This window comes from Rhinoderma darwinii, chromosome 5 (assembly GCF_050947455.1).
Source record: "Rhinoderma darwinii isolate aRhiDar2 chromosome 5, aRhiDar2.hap1, whole genome shotgun sequence".
In the NCBI taxonomy this organism is placed as follows: domain Eukaryota; kingdom Metazoa; phylum Chordata; class Amphibia; order Anura; family Rhinodermatidae; genus Rhinoderma; species Rhinoderma darwinii.
This window is the reverse complement of record NC_134691.1, coordinates 86,154,019-86,170,802: the sequence shown is the minus strand read 5'-3', so window position 1 is coordinate 86,170,802 and position 16,784 is coordinate 86,154,019. Positions and strand designations below refer to the sequence as shown.

The 16,784-nt window shown below is 39.8% G+C and overlaps 1 long non-coding RNA gene across 2 annotated transcripts; it reads right to left on the bottom strand.

The window, feature by feature from the left end:
- Window positions 1-1,807: 1,807 nt before the first annotated feature.
- LOC142652662 (uncharacterized) lies at window positions 1,808-14,150 on the bottom strand. 2 transcript variants are annotated; one of them, XR_012847876.1, is made up of 3 exons: window positions 14,009-14,150; window positions 5,695-5,851; window positions 1,808-2,041 (listed from the first exon to the last, which is right to left on the bottom strand). It is a non-coding gene; the product is annotated as an uncharacterized LOC142652662 (long non-coding RNA). The 2 variants fall into 2 exon arrangements; XR_012847877.1 differs by lacking the exon at window positions 14,009-14,150 and adding an exon at window positions 6,048-6,164.
- Window positions 14,151-16,784: the final 2,634 nt, after the last annotated feature.

Genomic DNA, 16,784 nt, shown 5'->3' with positions numbered 1-16,784 from the left:
GGCAATTGCTATGCCTTTGTTTTCTGTCAATTGACATGCAAAATATCAATACAGTTTTCTATATTTGACACTTTTCTCTGAATTAGGCCTTATTCACACGAACGTGTATTACGTCTGTGATACGCGCGTGAAAATCACCCGCGTCGCATGGACCTATGTTAGTGAATGGGGCCATTCAGACAGTCCGTGATTTTCACGCAGCGTATGTCCGCTGCGTAAAAGTCACGACATGCCCTATATACTTGGCCGTTTTTCGTGCATGACGCACCCATTGAAGTCAATGGGTGCGTGAAAATCGCGCACGGCACACGGAAGCACTTCCGTGTGACTCGCGTGATTCGCGCAACAGTAGATAAAGGAATAAATAAAAGCACTTCCTTCATTTCTTTTTCTAAACTTCAAAACCGCGTGTCATACGCATGGAATATGCGTGGAAATCACGCAGCCACGCAGCACATACTGATGATACACGCAAAACGCACACGTTTGTGTGAATAAGGCCTTAGTGCTCATTTTCTATATGCTATACCTGAGAGATTGAAAGCACCTCTTTTTTGCACTACCACACCCAAAGGTTAGTTTACTTAAAGAGGGTCTGTCACCACATTATAAGTGCCCTATCTTGTACATGATGTGATCGGCGCTGTAATGTAGATTACAGCAGTGTTTTTTATTTCGAAAAACGATAATTTTTGACTGAGCTATGACCTATATTAGCTTTATGCTAATGAGTTTCTCAATGGACAACTGGGCTTGTTTTACTATATGACCAAGTGGGCGTTGTACAGAGGAGTGTATGACGCTGATCAATCAGTGACCAATCAGCGTCATACACTTCTCTCCATTCATTTACACTGCAGATAGCGATACAGCTATATCGCTATGTGCAGCCACATACACACACTATAACGTTACTGCAGTGTCATGACAATGAATATACATTACCTCCAGCCAGGACGTCATGTGTATTCATTCTCTTGACCACTTCTGTAGCGTCTCTGTGATTTACAGCACAGCACAGCGAGATCTCGCTGTGAACGACAGTTTACAGCGTAATCTCGCGAGACTACGCCTGCTGTTTGGTCACTGATTGGTCAGCGTCATACACTCCTCTGTACAACGCCCACTTGGTCATATAGTAAAACACGCCCAGTTGTCCATTGAGAAACTCATTAGCATAAAGCTCATATAGGTCATAACTCCGTCAAAAATGATTGTTTTTCTAAATAAAAAACACTGCTGTAATCTACATTACAGCACCGATCACATCATGCACAATATAGGCCACTTATAATGTGGTGACAGAGCCTCTTTAAGGTCAGAAACGTCATACTTGAGCCTTACTCACATAGCCACCCTAATCCAATAATATACCGTTAACTACATGAACAGCATCCTGAGGTTGGAGACATCATCCTGATTGAATGAAAACAAATTGTTCTCTCTCTTCTTTGCTCAAATCTGGTCATGTGATGATGAGACAGTCCATAGATAATAATATGTGGGTCTGTGGGTCCTGCAGATCAGTCTATATACCATATCTTACAGAAATACATATGATGCACCAAAGAGTAAGCTGTTTGTCCTGATTTTCCTATAAGGTCTAGCCAAATGTCCCACTATCTGTTCTAAATTGCCTCCTTTTCAATATTTCCAAAACTGAAAGTGACCATAGGAATTGTTGAATTGGAAGCAAAACATTTTATTCAAGTATTACGCCAGGTAACAATGTGGGAGGTGGTTGAAATGTAGACACTACTGTATAGATATCATCAGTTTAGTTATCTTGACACTCAGTAGGTCACCAATGATGCTTTATTTTGTGGTTGAGAAGTATTTACAATGTGGACCCCAAGGATCATTTGGTTTTATACAAACCTGTCATGTTCAAAGGAGAGTGCTGCATAGATGGTGAAATGCAATGATATCTATTCCTGAGCCGCCTGGATCATGCCCGACACCTCTGACAATGACATATGGACTGATCTGCGCATTTCAGCTTCAGTTATCCTGCTGACGGCTGTCATTTTGGGTAGAGTGTCTGTATCCAGGGAAAAAAACAGCCAAATTTAATAACCCCCATGATAAGTAGTGCCAAATGTAGAGACTCACCCCCACCTTAAATGGTTGTGCCCAATCCTAAATTGATAAATTAGTTGTTTTTTTTGTCAGATTGGTAATTTACTTTATCCCAATATTACTTTATACCATTTAAATTACTTTATACCCATTTAATCATCTGCAGAGAAAAAAAATACAATGTCTGTTAAATTTCTTTATGAAAGCATCAGATTAGGAACACTTTAAAGGGATTGATCTGTCATATACAAGGCTCTGTTCACATTTGTATCAAGGAATCTATATCTGACTGATTCAGGGGGATCCCATTGACTTTATCAGGGTCTGTCAGGTTTACGTTTTATCTTTAGGTAGAATAGTATAGTAGACCACCGTATAGTCCATGCCTGCTAAAAGCATCATAAACCTAAATAGATAGATTTGCCACTAGAAAAATCCCATTGAAATAAATCGGGGAATTAACCCAAAAATGTTTTTGCTTTGTTTTTCTGTATGAATTATGGAACAAAATAATGTAGAGATAAATATTGATGTCAATAGAGACAAAATTATCTATATCCATATATATATATATATATATATATATATATATATATATATATATATATATATATATATATATAACCACCTACTAGGGGCTGTCGGCATGAAGATATAGGCTCCATTTTCAGTTGGACTGCGCTTTATGATGGTTGGGCAAAAATTGTGGCAATGTACTACCAGGACCTACTAAGTTTTGTTGGTGGGGGTACCAATTGCTGTAAGGGTGGGCAGATGTATCAACCTTGGATAGTGTCAGCGAGAACTAAACCTTTGTAAATATAGTCATGTCAGATGTTAACCACACTTGCATTGGAAGATTTCCAAATTTGCGCTTTGATGAAAGCCAAAGGGTTTATGATTTTTCTGACATTCAGGAGATTTGTGGAAATTTTGATAAAAGACCAATCATATAATAGATCAAGCATCAAAGTGCAGAGGCTCAGTGGTCAGCACTGTTGTCTTATAGCACTGGGTTTGAATCCAACCAAGGACAACATCTGCATGGATTTGTATCTTCTCCCGTGTTTGCATAGGTTTCCTCTCACACTCCAAAAACATACAGATATTGAATTTAGATTGTGAGCCCCAATAGGAACAGTGAGTGATGACAACTTCTGTACAGCGCTGCGGCATATGTTGGTGCTATATAAGAAACAGAAATGAATAAATAAGTAGATTCTCATTCGATAACATAACTTATTGCACGGCTATACTTAACGATCGGAAACGTTTGTTGTAAGTCAATTAAGTACTGCCGGGAGAGGATGTTTAGAGAAATTATTAACACTAGCAAGGTTATTTTTAATAGGCTTACATATAATAATATCTGCTGTAAATGAGATCAGGTCACTGAACAGGTTGGTAGCAGGAGCGTGAAACACATCCTGTCCCAAAATGATTGCTACCCCATGCTGTGTGTGATATAGTTAGGATAAGGGATGTTGTGCTATTCAATGCGGGTGAGCAGCACAGCCCGGCACTGCCTTAATTTTATAGATCTAATGAAGTAACAACCTCATTGTCTTGTAATCACCTAAGCTCATCAGTAAAGGGAATCACATCAAAGAGCTGTTTACCTTTACCTATGGTGTATCTCACAAGCAATCCTGCTACATTGTAGGCAAATCTCATGTCAGAGGCTCACTGTGAACGAGGATAGCTGTCAAACATTGGCATTGGCATGGACGTGTCATTGACAATATAACTTGGAGAGGGCAGGCATTGGGATCCTACCTGCGGTGCGGTAACAATTCTCTGGAGGCTTAGACCTTCACTAATTTCTGACAACAATACAGAGAGATGTGAAGCTTTTTAACTTTATTTACATGTAACTTTTTAGACAATGCACTTGTATCAGTGTGGATTACAGAATGCTAATATGCTGATAAATTCATTATCAAGTAATTCTGCAATTGTATGTTTTTTTCTAATAATATATTGTTCTATTGTCTGGTTGTATCAGATTTACTGATCGTAATAGGGACTTAATTAGAAATGACTGTTATTTACCATATACCCCAAAAAATACATTTTCCTGCAAGCATCAAATCTTAGAGACAAAATAGAAGCAAGTGACAGCTGTGACATAGTATCAGTGACAGGGGCATAACTTGAAGTTACGGGGCCCTGATTCAAAATCTGTATCTGGCTCCTTCTAACCATCACAAGTCTTTAGTGGTCGCATATGGGCAAAAATGGGGCAATATGGGACTTCAGAGCCCCGATGATACTGCAACTTCAACTCCTTATAGTTCCGCCCCCGTTCCATAGGATATAATAGAAACGTGCATAGGTCAATTCACATATATTTCCCGTCTCATGAGACTAAAGGCCCTTTTACACAGGCCAATTATCGAGCAAACAAGCATTCACAGAACGCTCGTTCCCGATAATTGCCCTGTGTAAACAGAGCAACGCTCAGCCGATGAACAAGCAAATGCTCGTTCATCGGCTGATTGTATCATTTATGCAGCCTAAAATATTATCGTTGTTGACAGCACATCTCCCTGTGTAAACTGGGAGACGTGCTGCCGACATGATAGAAATGTTTGAGGACGAGTGATCGGAGAGTAATGAGTGCTCGTCTCCATACATGGCTCCTTGTGAAGGGACCAAATGAGCGCTGATCAATGAGCTGTCTTGCTGATTGGCGGTCGTTTACACGGCCAAAATTGGCCGGTGTAAAAAGACCCTTAATCATTACTGAGGATAACTTGTCACAAATTGTGACTACACAACAGTCATGTTGACTAAAATTGCTCTTGGAGACTCTCGTCATTGCTTATCATTGAGTGTTTCAATATTTTCTAGCTATTGTCTGGATTATTCTCTTTTTGTTGTAAAACTACAACTCCCAGTATGCCCTGACTATCAAGGCATGCTTGGGTTTGTAGTTTTGCAACAAAAACAAGAACCACAAATTGGAGACCATTGGGTATAGGTCCACCTTTTACATCAGCTGAATACCTTGAAAATAAATGTCCTGGGAGGTAGAAGAAAATGCTGACAAAATGTATCCTGAACAAGTTCAACTTAACGTGTCAGTTAAATACAGTAAATGACGTTCATTCATTTCTTTGACTCTTCTGAGTGAAATGCTTGAGTGTTAAACCAAACAATATGTGTTAGGGTATTCTTCACACGCAGTGGTTGCAGACGAGGTTACGCCTCGAATTACGCCTGAAAAAACGCCCCTAATACGCCTACAAACATCTGCCCATTGCTTTCAATGGGAATTACGATGTTCTGTTCCCACGAGCCTTTATTTTACGCGTCGCTGTCAAAATACGGCGCATAAAATGACGGCTCGTCAAAAGAAGTGCAGGACACTGCTTGGGACGTTTTTGGAGGCGTTTTTCATTGACTCCATTGAAAAACAGCTCCAAAAACGGCCGTAAAAAAACGCCACGAAAAACGCGGGTTGTTAAAAAACGTCTGAAAATCAGGGGCTGTTTTTGCCTGAAAGCAGCTCCATATTTTCAGACGTTTATGGTCACTGCATGTGAACATACCCTTAGAGGTTCTATAGTTTGATATTAATAGGAATTGAATAATGCAATGTGTAGTGCTCACAATTGTTAGTTGCATTGTATTAAAAATTAGCCTCCTGGTCTTGGGGAACCCCGCTGTATCCTGAAGGATCGTATATTTACATCAGACGGTCTTCATACAAGAAATATGCGAAATCCATCCATAAAGAGCCATGGACGTTTCCTGACCAATGAACCTGCTGTAAAGATGAGCAACAGGTAAAAAAAAACAAAACATAAAACCTCCTGCATGTGCATATTGGGGACCAACATTTAAGACCAGACATATTAGTAGGAATATGCTGTATTATTTCAGCTTTCTTTATACCAAAGTATAAACTTCACATTTAAGACCTGAATAAACCGGCCAATTATCATTATCAATGATTTGTTTACCAAGGGATCCAACCGATAAGTGTGAAGAAAGGAGAAGATAAACAACAAGTGATAACGCATCTTCAATTATTATCAGCAACAGGATCGGTAGATGTAAATGGCGCCTGTAGCCACGTTCACATTTTCCGAGAGCATTGCTCCCTAGCGCAGAGCTCTCATAAAAGCTGTTGCTAGGCAACAATGACACTCCTCCCCATCAGATCCTCGACAACAATTCTTTAAACCACCGATGAGAAAATGTTCCAGAATGCTTAGTACTTCTTGCTTTTTTTCCAATTCCAATTTTTTTTTATTGCTTTTAATACAAACATTTATCAAGACATTCAGAGAAAATGTGTCCGCAGTACTTCTTACTTTTATCTGTCACAAAAATCTTACCTATCAATTTTCAAGGATACAGAATTATGCAAATTCTACTATTATGACTAATTGTATCAATACAAATAATAATAGTGATGATAATACCAGTTTATTATTTGCATTATTTGTTATCATGGTAAAATACCTATTTAGATATATTTCAGGTTTTTTTTTTATACGGATGTAAAATATATTATAATATTTTTTTTTATTTTTTTTTAATTAAACAGTAAATTTTTCTCTAACTCTTTTATGTCTCTACCAAACATTAAAGTGAACTCATGATGAAAGTTGTGTTAGGCCAAATGCACGCGATGCGTATTACATGCGGATTTGCCACGCGTGTTTTTGTGCAGCAAATCCGCAGCGTAATACAGTACTTGCAAAGTAAATACGATTTTAAGAAATCTCATCCTCATGTTGCAAATTTTTTTCTGCACAGAAGTTGACCTGCGGTGCGTATTTTAAAATTCGCAACATGTCAACTTACCTTGCGTTTCCGTTTGTGAATTGTATCTGACTAGTTAAAAAAAAAAAACGCACCAAAATCCACAGCATAAAACCGCACCTATTTCCGCATCAAAATGTAAAGATCACATCAAAAAAATGCACTATTAAGTCCGTATTTTACCTTTGGAATTACCTGCGTTTACCTTCAGTTTTGATGCCGATTTCCTGCACCGAATTCCACAACGTGTGCATGTAGCCTTAGGCCATAAAATATGAGAAGTTTTAAAATAGTAACTGACAACTGTTTCTGACTATTAAATAAAAAATGTGTTCGAACCATATCAAATATAGTTTATATTTAAATTATTTATAGTTAGAGATAAAAAAATTCTGATATAGCACAATCATTTATATTACATAAGTATAACCTGACGTTAGTATCGACCAGCCTTTGAAGATGAACAGGTAACATAATTGACATTATAAAGAAATGATATTTGAGCCTAGAATAAGGATTAAAAGTGCAGTCATTTGTCTTTTATACATGAATGGCTATGTGATTTATCAACCACCCTGAAGTCTTCGATCCAGTGCTCGTATCGCTGCTTTTTTTCTGAACATATTGATGACGAATGTTTTCTGTCCAATCCATCATCCACTCACATTCATTTAAAAAAAACAAAAAACGGCATAAAAAATAATGCATTATTTACTAGTAAAGCTATTCTACTGGTAAATGTAACATTTTTCTCTTTTCTATATTATGTCAATAGATGGCAGATTGGACAAGTGATATGCAAAAAACTGCATCTGGTTTAGGCTGGATCACACATGCAGATTGTGGTGCAGTTTTTTTCAGCCAAAGGACTGGATGAGTCATATCAGGTTTTCCTTTATTCTTTTTCCTTTCTTTTGGATCTACTCCTGTTTTTGACTCAAAAACTGCCACAAAAACGACATGTTTGATTCCAGCCGAAAACATAACTTGATAAAGTCACTGGATATAAGATATTAACATTTATGGAGTCATGTCTCAATGGTAAATGAAAAGCTCATTTATAAAGTAAATGTCCCAAATTGCTGCAGCAGATAATAAAAGATAAACTAAAAGCAAACTAAAACATGATACCATCCAGTGCAGATAACCCATTATCACAATGTCCCTGACATACGTCATACCAATAAAAGTCTAAGTGTCAGCTACTACAGGCCTGCTAGCTGGTCAGTAGGTCGGTCCAGTATGTCCAGTAGTATTTCAAAGCCTCATTTTGTATATGATCCATTGGACTTAAGATATTCTATTGTTCTATTCCGTCTTTAGAGGAATGACATATATCCAATGTGGAGTAATAAAGTAGTTTTGTATATGTTAAGTTACCAAGCAAATAGATTGTTCCATTTGTAATCCATCAAATCAATCCATCATTTGGGAGCAAGAAGTCGGATGATCAAAACCAGCAGATCCAAAATGTCCCATCAGCAATGACATGTGTGAAGTCTGAGAAGCAGGTAGATCCATGTAGAAGCAACCGTGAAATATATAGAAAATGTTCAGGACTGGGGAAAACTGGCATTTTATGCTCTGATCTTTGTATTGTTCGCAATGAGGCATTGTTAGGTATAAGATCTGTCAAACAATGAAGCTTTGATAGAACATAATACCTATTCAGGAGCTCAACTTTGCACATTTACTCAGAACACACACAAAACACAAGCTAAATTTGCCTTTGCGTGGCACACAATGAGCATCTGACATAATACTTTACTTAATAGCATTAAATCAACAAAAGTGTGCTCGCCTCTATCATTTCTGGAGCATTCATTATGGATACTGGCCATTGGAAAATAAACACAAATTTTATATATATTTCATATAAGATATATAAATGTGTTTTATACAATATCGTCAGATCTAATATTGCATATGCATCAAACTATTAAAGGGGCTTTCCAGTTACCCTCGATGCAAAATCCAGCCACTATGATGATGGTTACTTGAGAATAAATAGCACATAACATTTTATGAAGGAAGGAGCTGTCAGTGCCATCCTTACTGTGGTATTTGGGTGGCGGGGGCACAGTGTGGGAGTCAATGTGTGTGTGTGCTGTAGGTAAGATGTTGTGATTGTACATGCAATTCTTGATTTGTCAATTTTGATATAAGAATGGACACCTTAAAGGCCCTATTACACCGGACGATTTTGGCTGGTGCAGCAATCGCCGATCAACGAGACCGCTCATTTTTCGGCGCTCGTTTGCTCCTGTCACAAGGAGCTATGTATTGGGATGAGCGGTCGTTACTCCGATCGCTCGTCCTCATACATTATTATCATGTTAGCAGCGCGTCTCCCTGTTTACACAGGGAGATGTGCTGCCGACAACAATATTTTACTTTTTTTAAACGTTACGATCAGTGTTTGCTCGTTCATCTGCTGATCACTTTCCCTGTTTACACAGGGCAATTATAGTTCTATGAATTTTTGTCTGCCCGATAATTGCCCCGTGTAATACCCCCTTAACTGCGGCTGTTATGTTATCGTTGTCTGAATATAATTTTGTTTTTAAAAAACAGAGCTTTCCGACCTCTTGAAAAACCCTAGTATAAGCTTCATATGGCTAAAAATAAAAAATAGTCACATACTCCCCTTTTTAAATTATCTGTCACTCCCTGACGGTTCTGTAAGGGTATGTGCACACACACTAATTACGTCCGTAATTGACGGACGTATTTCGGCCGCAAGTAGTGGACCGAACTCAGTGCAGGGAGCCGGGCTCCTAGCATCATACATATGTACGATGCTAGGAGTCCCTGCCTCTCCGTGGAACTACTGTCCCGTACTGAAAACATGATTACAGTACGGGACAGTTGTCCTGCAGAGAGGCAGGGACTCCTAGCATCGTATATAACTACGATGCTAGGAGCCCGGCACCCTGCACTGTGTTCGGTCCGGTACTTGCGGCCGAAATACGTCCGTAAATTACGGACGTAATTAGTGTGTGTGCACATACCCTAAAACTGTTTCTGATTTTGGTTTACTTGGCCACATGGATATAGTCGTACTTGGCACGTGACTGCGGCAGCCATTCATTGACTATAGTTGCTATGTCAGTATGGACAACATGTCACCGCTGCAAACACTGATTAGCTGTCATGTTCATGTGTCAAGTATAACACGTCATTCCTGCGACTCAGTAAACAACATCATTCGGGGGCAACTAAACTGTTGGCTTAGGATTGTATATATATTTTATTGTGACATATACACATTGCACTGTTTCGTTTGGAGTCTGACACCAGAATAGTTCTGTGTACCGCCTATAGTGCCAGACACAGACCTTTGTAAAAGCTGGTGTCTTCTAATGGAGCTGCAGGAAAACTTCAGGGAATTGGATTTAGTAATTGCTGTATATGCATTTCCCCTATATACAGGCTATATGTATACTGTTCCCTACATGTGTCCTGTACTCTCCTAAAGGGTATGAACTCCTTTAAACAGATGTTATCATTTGGGATTAGTGAGCCGAGACCTTCACCAATCTCAAGAATGAAGTAGTCTCTAGTGGCTGAAGTTCCCATCAGTTTTTTACTCCGCTTTGTTTGTGAGTTTATCCCTATCAGTTTCACTCAGATGTTTAAAGGGGTTTTCCAGGATTTATGGCCTATCCCTATGATGTGCTCTCAGTGTTTCATTGTATGGGTTCCCGTGAGTCAGAGTCCTATCCTATGAAGTGGGTCCCGCATCCCCCCTCATTATTGTATACACTGGCACAGCGCTGCACATACAGTTGCTGGCTGTGCCTGGTACTGCAGCACATTTTCCTTCATTGTGCTAATAGACACGTGAAAAAAACTCACAGAAAACCCATTTAAAGGCTATGTATACCTTTAAACTAAATTTTTTTCTTTGTTAATAAAAGAATGTTTTAGGTGATTTAAAGCAATATTTAACCCCTTAACAACATGCCTTGTACATGTATGTGGCACCTGTTAAGGGGAAGTATGGAGCGGGTTCACATGCTAAGTGCGCTCCATACTTAGCGGGTGTCGACTGTATAATACAGCCAACACTTCACTACACTGGCTGAATCAAAGATTACTTTGATTCCACTCGTTTTTCTCCAGGGAAGCCACGGCCAATCACGACATCTAAGGCGTTAGAATGAGGGGACGGCCCCCTTCGACGTGCCATCGGCCCCCGCTGCATTGCAGTCGCGGGGTACCAATGGTCGTCATGGCAGCTTGAGTGCCTAATGAAGGCCCTCAGGTCTGACGTCTTTGTACACCTATTAAGCCCTGCCTAATTGCCATTTTACGCATTCATAAAAACGCTCGTTCCCGATTATTGCCCTCTGTAAACAGCGCAAAGATCAGCCGATGTACGAGCAAGCACTCGACATGATAAACTGCTGACATGATACAAATGCATAGGGACAATAGATCGTAGTAACGATCGTTTGTCTCCATACTAAATAATGATTGCTTTGTTTAAAAGTCAAAACAAGCGCCGATCGACAAGCTGTATTGTCTGTCGGCGCTCGTCTTAAAAGACTTCTGTACATGGAAGACCAGGAGGCCATTGTAAGGCCTCCATGATGTGGAAGGTTCTATATATCTGTCCAAAAATACACTAAAAACTTTAGAAGAAAGTAGGAATACCTTTACTGTTGTTTCCATTTTTCCTCTGCTCAGATGCAACGGAAAAAAATATATTGTTTTTCACAACAGATGTCATATGTATATGTATGCCTAGCCCTTCTCCTCAGTCGTGGCTGGAGATGTCGAAGTCCACATCTGAGGCCCCCATAATATGGAATGTTAACCAACAGTGCTCTACATTTTCAAGAGAAGAATCCTACTCTCTGGTGGCCGTGTATTTTATTATAGGTACAATCTTTCTTAGTATCTAGGAAAGGATTAAACAGGTAATCCCAGAATCAACAATTATCACCTATCCACAGCATAGGTGATCATTGTTTTGTGCCCCACCGCTGGTACCCACACTGATAGTGAGAACGGGGGTCCCAAATCCACTTTCTATCATCACTGCTCGACTGCAAGAAGGAGGATATTGAATGGAGTGGCCGCTCTGTCAGTCCCATAGACATTGAATTGTGCAGTGGGCACATGTTTGCCCCCCGCTCCATTTAAGCTACTCCCTACTACAGGGGGGTGCAGTGAAGAAGAAAAGGGGAGTTCTGGACCCTTGTGATTGGTGGGGGTCCCAGTGGTGGGGCTCCGAGTGATCAGACTATTATCACCTATCCTGTGGATAGGTGATAATTGTCCATTCTGGTACAACCCCAAGTTCTCCCCATTTTAAAAACATACTTATACAGCTATTCTGTTTTCATACATTAGAACATGTAATTTGCTTGTAAGGAGGTTTTATATGAGCAATTTAGTTTCCAAATGCAACTTATATTATTATTTATATGTGATCATTTTGCTAATTTGCATTGGAATGACATTGCTCCATGTAAATAGATCTGTATTTTAAGATTGCAAACTCAGTCTACTAATTTACCAGCAGGCAGAAGGTTTGCTGTTCATATAATGTGGTATATTGCCATTTTGACCATAATAAACGTCAGTCCCAATATTTAATTTATGTCCTATTTAATTTTTGTGGATCTTTTAATGACCAGACCATTTTTTGTGTGTGCATTATCGTTTTTTCTTTCTCACCTTCCAAGAGCCCTAACTTTTTTATTTTTTCCATTGACATCGCCGTATGAGAGTTTTTTTTTGCAGGAGAACTTTAAAAAATTATTTTATTTGATGGGGTGGTATAGAAACAAAACAGCAATTTCCCCATTGTTGTTTGGGTTTCGTTTTAATGGCGTTCAACCTGCCATGTTAACTTTTTTCGGTGGGTCAATTCAATTACAACGATACCAAATTTATATAGTTATTTTCATGTTTTACTACTTTTCCAAAATAAAAGTTTTTGTTAAATAAAAAATGTTTTTGTCACCATATTCAGTGTCACCATATTGTGGGGCGAGTTGTAGTTTTTATTTCATTTTGGGTTGCACACCACTTTTTGATTACTTTCTGTTCAATTTTTTTGTGAAAGACGAGGTGACCAAATAACATCAATTCTTGCGCTTCATTTATATTTTACAGCGATTACCGTGCGGGTTAAATATTGTTATGTTGTAATAGTTTTACGGACGTGGCAATACCAATTATGTTAATATTGACTGAGAAATCTAAGTGGTTAAACAACTAGGATCACAGTCATCTCGGACCTTGGTCGTTAAAGAAGGGTATCAGCTGTAATATACAGCTGACACCCCCAGCATACAGCCCCCCCTCCTAACAGGTTAATGCTGAATAATATTAAATAATGACCATGTCAGATAATGTAATTCCCAAATACAGTATATGTATTGTTATTTTCATATCTTGTATCAGTTGACTACCTTGAAAAACTTTCACTACCAAGGTCACATTCTGTGTTATTTCTCCCAGATTCCCAGTAAAGCGTGAAATGGAATGTTAAAATGATTAAGCCGGATTCTCCAGTTTAATCATCAGACGTGTACACTGAACCGGCCCAGCCTCTCAGGTCAGACAGGAAGTGAATTGACGTAGTTGGCACAGAGCACTGCGTACGTTCTTCAGAAAAAATGGCAGCCAAGTGCGCACAGTTGGGTAATCAGGCTATGGAAAACAGGCCAATGAACAGGTGAGCTGAGCGTTTTTGGCACTTTACTTCGAAATCTCCTATATGCGTTCTTTGGACTGCTGTGATATACCATCTAAGCTATGACACATATTTCTGAGTGTTAGCAAGATGTTTCCTTATGGAGAAAATCAAGCAAACCACCAGGAATGAAAACTTGGCAGCTGCAATACTCAAGAGACTATTCCTAGAAGGGATGTGTCATACAAAGGAGAAACAGGCTACTAAAAAGAGAAAACAAGCTCCCTGTTATCCGGACCAGGTTGTAAAGAACACCCAAACTAACAAATCAAAGCAGGAAATATGACATCGGCCTCTGAGCAATAAGGGTCAAGGGCCCCCACTACAGGTTGTTTTTTTTTAACTTTATTTAAATTTCATTTTTTGTTTTTCTTTGCTCAGTTTTTATCTGTAGGGACTACCCCCCCCCCACATGGAAAAAAAAGATAGGTTTATACTTACCATAAAAATTCCTTGTTGATACCTTATCACCACCACCTCTGTACACTGATGTAACAATTGGACTACAGTGATGTTAAACTACATGGCCATATCATTCACGGGCGCAGGACGATGTGTAGCTATGAACAAAACATCACTGTGGCAAATGTCACCACAGCCTACAGACATTAGAAGGTGGAGCAATATGAAATGACATCACTATGGACACAATGTCTCTGCGGCCTAGTTGTCACACTGTAGCACAGTTGACCTTCAACAAATGTTTGACGTGAGCGTTTCAAAAAATATACTATTTCACATTTTTGCAGAGTGGCAGAGATTTTGTGGTCCAAGAAATGCAGCATATATCTTTATATATTTCGCAGCTCCATTTTTATGATACAAAGCTGCACATTATCTGCTTCACACATCCTTAGAGTTAAAGGGGTTTTCGACGACCAGACAACTGATGACCTAGCCACAGGATAGGTCATCAGTATATGATCGGTGCGGGTCTGACAGTCGGACCCCGCACCGATCAGCCACTCCGGTTGCCTCCGGGGGCCGGATGTTTTGTATGGTATGCAGTAGATGGCTCCGACCACTGCATAGTGGCCGTTCTGTAGAACTGCAGCTCTGCTCCTATTCAAGTGAGTACTGCAGCTTGACCGATATTCCGTGATCTGAGCCATCTGCTTCTGGCATGGACATCCAGTGCCTGGAAGCAGCCGGAGCAGCTGAACTGTGCGCGGCCTGGATGTCGGACCCCCACGATCATATACTGATGACCTATCATGTGGATAGGTGATCAGTTGTCTGATCATGGAAAATCCCTTCAAATGACAAAATTCTGTTTGCCTGCAAACACAACTAGAAGAAGCTTAGGTCACATTAAACTCAATGGGAACTGTAAAAATCTGTATGCAGTAAACTCCCCCTAATGGCGGTTGCAGGCAGGCATTTGTATTATGTTGGCAGCTTATCTCCATGTTTACACAAGGAGATGGGCTGTCAACTAGCAACTATTTTTTTGGTGCATAAAAGATGCGATCAGCTGATGCATGCGCGCTTGCTCGTACATTGGCTGATCTTTGCCCTGTTTACAAAGGGCAGTAATCGGAAGCGAGCGAAAAGGGCCATTATGCCCTGCCAGAGACAAGACCTAATAGGTTACCTGACAGTGGAAAATCACAGTTAGGCCGGCTTCCCATGTAGTGTAAATGCTGCAGAATTTCCGCAACGGAATTCGGTGAGGAAATTCCGCAAAATTTACAGTAGCTGCAAAGTTGGTGAGATTTAGAAAGTCTCATGCCCATGCTGGGAAAAAAAATGCAGCGTAAGCGTTAATAAATTGACATGCGGTGCGGAATTTAAATCCACAGCATGTCAATTTATTCTGCGTTTACATTGATTTTCTGTTGCGGGGTTTCCACATTGAATTCAATGGGGATGAAAAACCTGCAACAGAAAGCCAAGTGTTGCCACTTTTGTGGCGGAATACTTACCCAGAACACTTTCCTTCCTGCAGTCCGGGCGTCCTGGGATGACGTATCATTCCATGTGACCGCTGCAGCCAATCACAGGCTGCAGTGTCATATGGCCTGCAACATCATCTTAGGAGGCCGGACTACGCGCAGAAGAGGTTGGGAGTAAGTATGAACGTTTTTTTTCCCCCAGCGCTGCATTCCGCAGCGGAAATCCCGCTTGAAAAACGACACTACAATGTGGTGCATTTTTTTGGGACGGAACGTGCTGCGGGTTCCAGGTCGAATACGCCGCAAGATTTTTACACAGCATATCCGACCCGTGGGAACCCGGCCTAACATTGCACTGCACTACATAACTAGTGCAGTGTATTGTACAGGTGATCAGTAGATCAGGCCTTCAAGTCCCCTAGTGTGACAAAATATTTATTTTTTTAAATGTTGGATACAATCTGAACTATAAAAATAGCATGTTGTTTATCCTGCATAATAAATGATGTATAAAAAATAAATAAAAAAATGTCAATTGCTTTATTTATGGTCACCTTGCCTCTAAAGAAATGGAATCTAAAGGTTGAATGTACCCCAAAATGGTACCAATAAAAACAGCTCATCCTGCAAAAACAAGCGCTGACACAGCTCCGTCGACGGGGAAAAAAAAGTAATGACTCTCGGAACACATTGAGGAAAAATGATGACTCAGACACTAAATTTTTTACGCCCATCAGTTTCTTGCATAAAACCCCATGTTATAATTTTCTAGGCCCTACAGGTGAACCCCCTAAAAGCAGTGGAGATGATGATGTTTTTGGGCCTTGTGCTGCATGTAGGGTTAGAAGTAAAAGATAAGGCAATACTGGAGCGCAAATAGTTTGTTCAATACTCCAATTTACCTCATGGCCATGTCCTTGGTATAAAAAGCTGGCTGTGCATATTGTACAAATTGCATTGTATAACGCTTATGTGCTATCCCAATGTGCAGGACAGATGGGAACATTCCTTCAGTTTTAAGAGGTGGTCATCTGCCCCAAAACGTTATAATCTCCACTGGAAGTGAGACCACCTGTATTGTACCAGGGCAACACTTTCCCAGCGAAGTTCCCCAATGGCAAACAAGGGAAGGACTCAAAAAAGGTGCAGAGTGTGTTACAAAAGGGGGATAAGATAGGACACCACAAACACCAGGTCCGAAAATGGGGCTCCAACATTAAGACTAAAACTGTCTGCGGTGACCAGGGGTTTATTTATACTGTATAACTAATTTATCATCAAAAAATAAATAAATATATATATACCCTCATAAGGAATCAACA